Raw genomic sequence first — 12,619 nt, 5'->3', positions numbered from 1 at the left:
CAAACCATTTGAAACTGCACCAAGCTTCTCCTCGACCTTTGGGGGATCGACCAACTCATCTGAATCACCCTCCGCAGTTGCGTGCAGCTTCCTTCCTGAACCACGACAGATCCGACCATCAGCAATACTTTACTTCTCAAACATGAACGACTACATACACTGCACGATCTCGAAGCACGCGCCTCACTCCCATCGCTGATTTGAAAAAGGAAAAAGAAAAAAAAAAACAAATCTCCCCCGACTCAATCTCCAGCTACAGTAAGCTAACTAATCAACCGATCCCTCCTTCCTTGCGATTGCGCAAAAGTTCATCCAAGACAAATACGAGGATCGAGAAACTAAAGATTCCGCCGAAACCCTCACAGAGAAGGCACCGATCTAAATGCCATTGCCTCGACAGAGTGCAGAGAGCTCGCGGCTAAGGAAACGAAGCTTCTAGAGACGAGCAAAGACCTCAGCCTTAGGATTTTACCTTGATCCGGAAGCGCGCAAAGGAGGAACAGAACCAACAGCACGGCCGGGATCGTCCACTTCCTCATCGCGATTTTCTTCGAATAGCTTCAGCTTCTACTTCGAGTTCACTCCCGGGTTGATGATTAGAGCTTCCCTAACCTTTGTCTCATTTATTTAGAGCCTTGTGGAGGAAGACGAAGACCTGGCCCCACTCACGCGACTTCCGAGCCCACGAAGCCAGGTTGCTCCGATTGGCTGGATACGTCCGGCGCGGAAAGATCCGACGGACCAGAGTTCTGCCGCTGAGACGTGGCGGACGGGTATTGGCTGCTTGATTCATCCTTGACGTGGAGAGAGAGGGAGAAAATATTAGGTGCTCTTGGAGTGCCGCGTCATCTCTCCGCCAGACCATAGAATTTGACACGTGTCCTTGCGGGTCCCACTCTCAGCAAATGTTCAAACGCCGCTCCGTCTCCCTGAACGCTCGGTCCGTTGTCTCTGTTCCCCCCCACTCTGTCTTTTCGTCTTCCCGAGGTTTGGCTTGGGGCCGAACGCGAGAGATAAAGAGACTTGCTTTTATCTTTAATCTGTTTTTTTTCCCAGCTTTTCTGGATTTGGTTCGTGGGTCATAGGAAACAACTGATGTGTAGATGACCTGGTTCTTCAAAGTAAGAATATGTAAACTGCATTATCTAATACGATTGATTCCCAAACTCATTATTGGCTATTTCATTGCAAGTATTTCGCGGTCTCAGGAAAGATAATACTGCACCAGCCAACCACAATCTTGAATTGCCAATCCGAAGTCACAACGTGACAAGACTGATCACGAAAGAACTAAACCAATCACGCGAAATTGAAACAAAATACTACAGTAGGAGACAGAATATCCAACTGGTTCGCAGATAAAAAAGTAAGGCATTCCAGACATCTAAAGCAACACCCTTGGATATAGCAGCCAAATAACCTTCTGGAGTCCGAAAACAACCAAAATTATAACCGAAATGGTCAACAAACTGAGTACAAAAACAAAAGGACCTCTCTCTCTCTCTCTCTCTCTCTCAATTGATGTTCTGCATGACATCCTCGGCCGTGAACTTAGTCCCCTTGTCCTCCTTGCGATCGAGCAGGGACTTGCGGTCCTTGTCGAGCCGGAGCTTCGTGATCACGACCTTCGAGGGAGAAATCCCCATGTTCCCGGTCAAACCGAAATAAGATCTCAGAAGCAATTCTAGTAGAAAAACACTTCGGAGTGTTATCACGTGCACCCTTAAGAGGCTGGAAAGACTTTTCTTGCTTTTTGTTTCGAAGACTATCCTTTCTTTTGTGTACGGTTTGGAACCCTTGCAAGAGCCCTTTTTCATAAGAGAAAGTCGACTTTTTTTAATTAAACATGCTTCGTTGCTTTTAGTATGCTACCAAGTGTACTATAGCCTCAAGTTTAATTAAAACTATAATAAAATTTATAACCCAAAATAAAACAATTAAGACATGTTGGAAGAAACTAGAATTTCATACTCAAAGCTACCAATCCAAAATTGAAGTTTAATTAAAAGTAAAAAAAAATTAACAACCCAAAATAAAAAAACTAGAATTGCAACTCTAGCCTCAAGTTTAATTAAAACTATAACAAAAATTTATAATCCAAACTAGAATTGCATACTAAAAGCTATAAAGCATCCAAAATTTAATTTTAATCTAAACTATAAAAAAATTAATAACCCAAAATAAAACAACTAAAATTGCTAGGTCAACTAGAGCGTACTCTAGCCTCAAGTTTAATTAAAACCGTAGCAAAAATCAATAACCCAAAATAAAACAATTAATAAATTTTGGAAGAAACTAGTATACTAAAAGAAGTTTAAGTAAAAATACATAAAAAATTTAATAACCCTAAATAAAACAACTAGAATTGCAAGGTCAACTAGTGCTACCAAGTGTACTCGAGCCTCAAGTTTATTAAAAAAATAATAATAATTTATAACCCCAAAATAAAACAATTAAGAAATTTTGGAAGAAACTAGAATAGCATACTAAAATCTATCAAGAATCAAAAATTGAAGTTTAATTAAAACTATAAAAAAAAATTAATAACCCAAAATAAAACAACTAGAATTGCAAGTCAACTAGCAAGCGTACTCTAGCCTAAAGTTTAATTAAAACAAGAACAAAAATTTATAACACAAAATAAAATAATTAAGAAATTTTGGAAGAAACTAGAATTGCATACTAAAAGCTACCAAGCATCCAAAATTGACGTTTAGCTAAAACTATAAAAAAAAATTAATAACCCAAAATAAAACAACTAGAATCGTACTACGGCCTTAAGTAATTAAAATTAGGGTTAATACCACGAAAAACCCCAAACCGATATATTTGTGACAAATTTAGCCCAAACTGATATACATGTGACAAATTTATCCTCCGTTAATTTTTACTAAATCTAATCGTCATATTACTGAGTTGAATGACATGTGGTAACCTCAAGTAATTAAAACTATAACAAAAAAAACTAGAATTGCATACTAAAAGCTCCAAAATTGAAGTTTAATTAAAAACAATAAAAAAAATTAATAACCGAAAATAAAGCAACTAGAATTGCAAGGTCAACTAGTGCTACCCAGCGTACTTTAATTAAAACTATAAAAAAAATTAATGCAACAAAATAAAACAATTAATAAATTTAGGAAGAAACAAGAATTGTATAGTAAAAGCTACGAAGCCAAATTTAATTAAAATTATAAAAAAAAATAATAACCCAGGTCAATTAGCTCAAGCCTCAAGTTTAATTAAAACTATAACAAAAATTTATAATGGAAAATAAAACAATTAAGAAATTTTGGAAGAAACTAGAATTGCATACTAAAAGCTACGAAGCATGTTTAATTAAAACTATAAAAAGAATTTAATAACCCAAAACAAAACAACTAGAATTGCAAGGTCAACTAGTGCAACCGAGTGTACTCTAGCCTCAAGTAACTAAAACTATGAAAAAAAAATTATAACCCAAACTTGATTTCACTAATATCCATGGTCCGGCCGGGAGCACGAAGAACAAAATAAAACCACCCGGCCTTCCGTACAGAACCCACCAGTCCAAATTGGCCTAGCAAACAAAGGTCGGCAATGAAAACATCACTAGAAAACATCACCGAAGTAAACTGCATAACCAAGCAAGCATAGGTCTTCAGCTGAACAGCATAGGTAAAGAAAGCATAGGTCTTTAACTGCATAGCAGTAAACTGTGCGAAGAAAGTAAACTAATTGCATAGGTCTTCCGTAAGAAAGAAAGCACCAGTCTTCAACTGCACAGCAGTAGAAAGTAAACTAATAGTAAACTGCATAGTTTCAATCCCTGCATAAGAGCACCAAACACACGCATTATCCGCCCAGATTTACGTCTTCAATCAGTTTGCACAAGTCTTCAATCAGTTTGCACAAGCTTTGTATCTCCAGCTTTCTTTCTCTGGGCATTCCTTGCACCACAGTAGGCTCAACCCCAGGAGGCACAATGACGTCCAACCTGTGCATTCTAGACTGTAGCTCCGATATAAGAGCTCTGTAATTCCGCCCAGCCTTCTGAACTCTGTTGCCAAGGTCCAAATCTGAATATGCATAACAATGTTTCAAAACAATAGCTTTAAATGTTTTACAATAGCTGCATAACAATGTTTCAGAACAATAGCTTTAAATGTGTAACAACAGCTTTAAAAACATATGGTACCCATATTCTCCGCAAGCTCGAACATGCAATCTGGAAGTGGAGGCGCTGCACTGGATGGCCCTGCACCATCATCACCGGGAGCATGAAGTTCTGGGAAAAGAGATTCGATATCCTCCGGTGGGAGACCTTCGTAGTTGTCCAATAGATGTGAGAAACCTGCGAGGTGGTCGTATGCACCTCCAGGAAGATTTGAGATTTCGGATGCAGGCCCTGCACTAGATAATCCTGCACCGTCACCTCGAGGAGGAGGAGGAGGAGGAGGAGGAGGGGGACTGAATCTACTATGACGACGACGCAATGAGCGTCGACACCGCCTCCATGACCATGGCAGAAGCCTTTCCCAAAACTGCGGACGAAGACGCCGCCTCCATGACCATGGCCGAAGCCTTTTCCAAAACCGCGGACGAAGCCGACAACGAAGAAGACGCAATGACCGGCCACGCTGAGGAGGTACCTGAATTAAGAATTTAAGGTACCTGCATAACATTTGTTTTTTGGCACAGTGATAAAAACAATACCAGTGCTGTTGCGGCTTCCTTACCGGATTCTGGTCTCCATCAGCAATACCTCTGGGATCTACACATGCGAATCAAGGATTATGAACTAATTTATCAATGCTCTGCCAACCAACACATAGGTAGAGCATAGCTACGTGAAGATCCCGAATCAACACTGAAGATGAAGCAACTACGAACGATCGGGAATCAAGAAAACTAGGAACAAAAGATCAACGCTCGAACAAAGTAAGTTATCAAACAATACACTGCAAAAAGAAATAGTAGAAAAAACTAAAACCCAAGGACCAACATTTGGAATACATAACAGAGCACAACAGAGCATAGCTACGAGAAGAGAAGATCGCCAATCAACACTGACGCTACAAAAGATTGCGAATCAAATCAGGATCAATGAATGAACGCAAATCAAAAATCAAGCAAACTATGAACTTCATTAAGGATCAAGCAAACGAACAAAGTAAGTTATCAAACAATACACTGCAAAAAGAAATAGTAGAAAAAACTAAAACCCAAGGACCAACATTTGGAACACATAACAGAGCATAGCTACGAGAAGAGAAGATCGCCAATCAACACTGACGCTACAAAAGATTGCGAATCAAATCAGGATCAATGAATGAACGCAAATCAAAAATCAAAAACTATGAACTTCATTAAGGATCAAGCAAACGAACAAAGTAAGTTATCAAACAATACACTGCAAAAAGAAATAGTAGAAAAAACTAAAACCAAGGACCGACATTTGGAACACATAACAGAGCACAACAGAGCATAGCTACGAGAAGAGAAGATCGCCAATCAACACTGACGCTACAAAAGATTGCGAATCAAATCAGGATCAATGAATGAACGCAAATCAAAAATCAAGCAAACTATGAACTTCATTAAGGATCAAGCAAACGAACAAAGTAAGTTATCAAACAATACACTGCAAAAAGAAATAGTAGAAAAAACTAAAACCCAAGGACCAACATTTGGAACACATAACAGAGCACAACAGAGCATAGCTACGAGAAGAGAAGATTGCCAATCAACACTGACGCTACAAAAGATTGCGAATCAAATCAGGATCAATGAATGAACGCAAATCAAAAATCAAAAACTATGAACTTCATTAAGGATCAAGCAAACGAACAAAGTAAGTTATCAAACAATACACTGCAAAAAGAAATAGTAGAAAAAACTAAAACCAAGGACCGACATTTGGAACACATAACAGAGCACAACAGAGCATAGCTACGAGAAGAGAAGATCGCCAATCAACACTGACGCTACAAAAGATTGCGAATCAAATCAGGATCAATGAATGAACGCAAATCAAAAATCAAGCAAACTATGAACTTCATTAAGGATCAAGCAAACGAACAAAGTAAGTTATCAAACAATACACTGCAAAAAGAAATAGTAGAAAAAACTAAAACCCAAGGACCAACATTTGGAACACATAACAGAGCACAACAGAGCATAGCTACGAGAAGAGAAGATCGCCAATCAACACTGACGCTACAAAAGATTGCGAATCAAATCAGGATCAATGAATGAACGCAAATCAAAAATCAAGCAAACTATGAACTTCATTAAGGATCAAGTGCATCGCGAAGGATCGACACTTGGAACACATAGCTAGGGCATAGCGACGAGAAGAGAAGATCGCGAATCAACACGTGAATCCAATCCATTTGCTCCGAGATAGCAATGTACCTGGTACGACTACGGAAGAAAACAGAGCAACCGATAAGTTGAGTCACGCCATTGATGGTGTCAGAGAATCGGAGCTAAATTGAAGTAGAAGAAGAAGAAGAAGAAGAACAAGAGGAGCTGGGGGGGAAAGGTTGGTGAAGGTGGGTGAGAATCAAAGCCCCAGCAAGTTCTTCTTCTTCTTCAACGGAGGAGAGGAGAGGAGAGGAGAAGAGGAGGCTTTTTTAAGAGCTTTGAGGAATGGCGAGAGTCGAGAGATGGGGTATCTGTAGAGGGAGCGCGGGCTGACCATGCTTTCATTGACCGAAATCGTCAGTTCGTAATGACAAGACTTACCCTCGAACGTTCGACCGGCAAAAGCTGGACGGGGAGGGAGAGTAACGGGGGTGAAACTGAACACCTCACCTGGTGTTGGGAGAGGGGCAGAATGTGATGACGTAATCCGCGTCAGCGCATGTGAAGGTGCTGGTGCTGTCGTCGTACGCGTAGCTGGCCAAAAAGGTCGTGGTGGTCCTTCCCATGGGAAATCAACCCTAGCGTCCTGGAAAGATTGGAGAAGGTTAATAAGAACATGGGAACGAAATAACAGGAATTCATATAATATGGGTAATGAGACCTTCAGTCACGCTACTTCTTTGGGGTTAATCTTATCATGATGGTCCGAACATCGAAGTAGTCCCACGACCACTACTCCTTCGACCAAAACAGAATTTCGATCATCCGACGTCATCTCCCGGCCATCAACAAATCAGTCGCAAGAACCACATTTTCACGCAACTCAGCCCTTATTAGATTCCAATACAATCAACAATCAATCTAGAGAAAAAAGGTTATACAAGTCTAACTAGGTTCTTCGCGTGGCCAGAAAAGGAAATGACTACTCCCACTTGTCTAACCAACGCTTTCGGATGCGAAAAGGACTTTGATCTACCAGGCGATGTCCATTGGCGAGCCTGGAGCTCGCTGCTGGTCACGAGGCCCTAGAACACGTGGACAAAGGAGGGAGAAGGAAAAAGGAAAGAAGAAAAGGAAAGTAAAATTTTAAAATTCTGAAAAATCATTTTTTAAAAAATTTAAAAAAATTTGTTCACGATATTTTAGGTATATATTTTTTTTCAAGAATTTATAAGAAATAAATTTTCCTAAATTGGATTAAATATGAAAGTGTTTTAATAATATAGGTCGTCAGTTGCCACCACACTCGTCAATCATAAAAGAAAAAAAGAAAGAAAAAAATATATAAAAAAACTACACTCTTTTTTCTAAATCATTTAAATTGCTCATAGTATTATAGCTATATATATTTCTCTTTAAAAATGTAAAAGAAATAATTTTTTTTCTAAAAGTGATTTTAATATTGAAGTGTTTTAATAATAAAAGTTGGGTTAGGTAGAAGTCGAATATAAGTTGCTAGATTTGTATAGCACAAAAATGGGTCAAAAGGGATTAAATGATTTAATATGGATTGGATTATATTAGACTTGGTTCTCTCATTTTACAGTTCTACATACAAGCAATACGTCTAGCAAGCACTATCCTATTTTGTAAATCCTGGGCCATTCAATATGTTAAAGTTGTTATCCTACATCGCCGGTCTTATATGCTCTTTATATTCATATGGTCTTCATCCACATATCGGTTTAAATTTTTAGGTTAAACTTTTTAACATAATAATTCACCCGGAGGTGAGGCACCACTCTAGATACCAACACCATCGAGTCGCAAACCGATCGGATGTCAAGTTTTGATGGAAAAAAATTGTAAAAGTAAGTACCCACGTGCGTTAGGACACAATGTATTTGACAACATGCAGCTCGGATAAACAAAGTTGGACTGTTGATCGATCGGAAAATTTCGCCCATCTGACAAAATCAAAAGTTCGTATCCTCCAAGCAAACGAAATGTTATTCAGATAGCATCTCTGTATATAATTGGCGCCAAACGATGACAATTTTCAAAATGGCCATATTCTACAAAGAATTCCCCCCCTCCCAGAACAAGTTACAATGACAAATTTTCGCACCTAAAGAATACAAAGAATCGGGCAGAAACAGCCAGGTCGTCTCCGAATAAAGAATTCCCCCCCAACTCCCGACCTATTCTAATTTAACCTCTCCTGATTGATAACAACATGGTCTCCGGATGATGCCATGACCGGACATCCTCGGCCATGTCCGAGCTCCATCTCTCTTTTGTCATGGGCGACTCAGCTCCACATCACACAGTGGCCAGATCCGTGTGGGCCACGGCCGGTGATCTCGTTCTCCATTTGCTGCCGGATCAGATCATAGGGTCCCAAATTGTTTGATCCGAATCCGAAGACCCACCCGATTTGGGCCCCACGTAAAGAAAGTGTAGATGGGTTTGTGCATGTGAATGTGAGTCCGAGGCTAAATGGGCTTGAATAATTGTCATCGTAAAGTTCCGATTGTAGGAGCAGTGGGTGACCGCAAGCAATGTGATGAGTTTAGGAGAGCTGCCACAACCGCCAAACTGCCACGCCGACGCTGACCAATCCCGCCATCACGTGGCTGGCCGACGCGCCACTTGTTTCCTCCACGCCCTCATACACCATCGTGCCATTGTTGGAAGAGTTCGAGGCGGTCTCCGCGGCCGGCGAAGCCTGGCCCGCCGAGGAGGAGGAAGACGACGACGATTTCTGGCTGCACGTTTTCCAAAGAAAGAAACGTTATATGGGGCTCGCAATTTTAATAGAGACAGACTGGACGGCACGCTCAGTCGGCGCCGCCAACGACCACATGTGCGAGCGTCATCGAAAAGAGAGACAAGACACAAATGGGACACGGACATTCTCCAAAAAGGTGGCGGTGGTGGTCCTTCCCATGGGAGATCAACCCTATGATCCTGGAAAGAATGGAGAAGGTTAATAAGAAAATGTGAGCGAGATAACAGGAATTCATATAATATGAGTAGTGAGATCTTTAGTCAAGCTACTTCTTTGGGGTTAATCTTATCATGATGGTCCGAACATCGAAGTAGTCCCTTTACTCGTGCCTTTTTTTCTGAAGTGTCCTATACATTTTAAAGTATCTCGCATTAGTCCCTTTAGCCAAGCTCTTTCTCTTGAAGTTCGATTTTTTTTTTCTTTTGTTGTCGACGCAAATCGTGGTGACTATTGATTGACGCATTGGAGTACTCGTGTCATGTTATGATTTTGTTTAAATTTGTTTTGTAGACATGTTAGGCACCATAAGAATTAGAAATGACAGAAAGAAGAGAGGGAGAGAATTTGTATCCGAATTGGGAGCTTGCCACACTATAGCTACTGTGGAACACGAGGAAAGTAATCCGAAAGGACCTACCTTATTATACGTTAACCAATTCAGTCTCAAACTTTTTAATTTGATCAATTTAATTCTAAATCTTTTGACGATTTGTCAATATAGTAATTTTGGCCAATTTTAATTGGAAATAGCTAATATAGCGGTTTAGTTAAAGTCAGCCGTCCTACATGGCACGATCATAAATAGGACACATAGTTTCGGCAAAAGATTCTTTTCACTGCATTAATTGGCAACCGGAGAGATCCGAAAAATAGTTATGTAAATGTGACATCCTGAATTAATTCCACCATGATATTATCCACTTTAACCCGTCTCATATCGATAATAACGGTTTTGTCTTTTGATTTACAAGTGGACACTTTCCCAAGAAAGCATTGTTGTTATATTAAAAGGTACTTTTGTAAGTTAATTCCTATTTTTATATGCATATTTCATAATCGTTCTTCTCTAGTTCAATGAACAGTTAAGTTCATTCTTACCCTCTTAGAAGTCTGCCAAGAGTCGCTCCTTGTTTAGGCCATGGCTGGGGACTCACTCCTCGCCTTCGTCGAACCAGATCACTATAGTAAATGTCCCAATAATTCACATTGTTTACCACGTCTCGTCCTTATACAACTTTTTTTTTTTCTTTTTAAATAGAAGGGTGGTTGACTAGTACTAACAGCTTTAATTGATGTTATCATTCGAGAAAGAGAAATGAGATTGGCGCACTTGCTTCAAAATGTTTTAAGCCGAGCCCTAGCTACTCTTCTTTGCTCGTAACCCGAAGGTGTTAGGCCAGTGAACTCACCACCATAGCCCCACCTAGGTGCTAGCAGCCAGGGAGTCTCTGCTCAGGAGACGTGTTTCGGCTAAATGATCCAACAGGAGCTGTTCAGATGATCATTTGCAAAGTGAATCGATATTGCTATCTCGTGGAACTCAATCGACCCCTTTACCATTCGGACTATGTATTGAGTCCGGCATCCGGCTCCAATCTTGTCCAGTAAATACATGGGGTCACGAAAGAATAGAACTCAAAATATTGAATTTGAGTGGAACATAAAATTGGAAATTGGACCGATTGCTAAAAATGGCAATCATGCCATGGTCGGGCTGTGACTTGGAAGCTGAAGTATTTCTTTCGTGCATATTTTATGAAACTAGTCCTTGAATTTGAATTTCGCTCGCATGAGAGGGGGCTGAATCAAGTGTAACTGTGCTCAGTGTGTAACTTAGATGTGGAAACTACATAGCATATATTTCTACAATGCTCATGGACAGAGCAAATCTGGCAAGACTCCCTCACTTTTGGGCATAACCAGAGACCAAGCAGTATGCGGATGGATGAGTGGTTACAGGATGTTTTAGAGAGACAGGATCTCAGTATTTCCTTTGAATTGATTGCAACAACTCTTTGGTGCATCCGGAAAAAGAGGAATGATTCAGTTTTCAGAGGAAGTAGACCAAACGCAACAAACCTTATCCATGATGCGGAATTAATCTTGAAAAGTTATACCAGATGGAATAAAAAAGATCTTAATATTGCTGAAGGGAGATCAAGCTTCCGTCCCAAATGGATACCTCCGACAACCTCAGCTCTAAAGCTTAACATTGATGCCTCCATCGGCAACGACACAACGAACGGAGCTATCGCCGGTGTTCTTCGGGACTCGAAAGGTACTACGCTTGATGGATTCGTAGAGATAATCCCTCCTTTCTCACCGATTGTTGCAGAAGCACAAGCCTTAGTACACGGTCTGAATTTTCTGAAGTCGAGAAGAGAGAAGAAAATGCAGATATTAGTGGAGTCCGATTGCTATACTTTGGTGAGTGCGGTCAATGCAGTAGGGGAGTTAAGCTGGGAAGCTGAAAGTCGGATAGGTGAAGCCCAACACTTATTGGCCCAGATGAATAATGTATCAGTGGCGCATTGTGATAGAAGAGCCAACGAAGTAGCCGACTGGTTAGCCAAAACCCACCGTTCTAATAATGTGCCTTTATCTTGGTTATCTAGACCTCCTCAAAGTTTATGGAATTTGCTTTGTTTTGATGCCCCCTCGTTGGGCTTTTCATGTAATGACTCTTGAGTTTTCGCTATGAAGTTATTTCCATTCCGACCAAAAAAAAAAAAGAAAGAAGTGTAACTGTGGATTTCGTCCCCTAAGCATGAAACATACGCGAGACCCGATCCTCTGGTCCCTTTACAAGCTTTTTGGCAACACGATATCTATAGTCACGATTTTAAAAGGCGTTACTCTAGCTTAAGCCCCCGAGTGCTCGTAACCTGACAAGCTTTTAGATGTGAACTCCCCGACGGGCGATCAATTCTTTTCTTTTTTCCCCAAGAGTTCATTGATTCAAAGCAATGTATGCGGCGATGATTCAGACAAAAATCATATCCTTGTGGGGGGTGGTCTCATCGCCTCCAAATCATTTTCTTCCCTTTGACACTCAAATTCAGTCCTCAAGCACCAGGAAAAAAAAAAAGGCAACGTACAAAAGACCGAACCTGAGGAAATCGATTTGGTTTGGCCCTGCATGTTTGTTGGCAAAAACGACTTCTTTTATGAGCTAATGACGCCCGTAATCGATTGGCGGCGGAGGAAAATTCGTCCGCCCCAACCGCGCGAAATTGAAGAAGTCGACGTTCCGTTGACAAGTAAGGAACAGGTTCCAATAAACCGGGTCAACCTTGTCATCATAATTCTTGTCCCCACGATGACTCGCCAACGAGAGGATTTGAGGTATAGGGATTGAAGCATCAACTTGGTTCAACTGCTTTGCTTAGTCGCCCAAGTTAATCATTCATGGTTTGTCTTGTCTCTCATCTTTCCTTTTTACAAACTAGATTGGTCTTATCAAATTTAATTTGTTATTATTATTTCTCTCCACACAATGGCACTTTTCTTTTTCCCTTTCTTGTTAAATATATCATGCTA

This window comes from Rhodamnia argentea, chromosome 2 (genome assembly GCF_020921035.1).
Source record: "Rhodamnia argentea isolate NSW1041297 chromosome 2, ASM2092103v1, whole genome shotgun sequence".
Taxonomy (NCBI): Eukaryota; Viridiplantae; Streptophyta; class Magnoliopsida; order Myrtales; family Myrtaceae; genus Rhodamnia; species Rhodamnia argentea.
The sequence above is the reverse complement of the archived record's forward strand: the minus strand, read 5'-3'. Positions refer to the sequence as shown.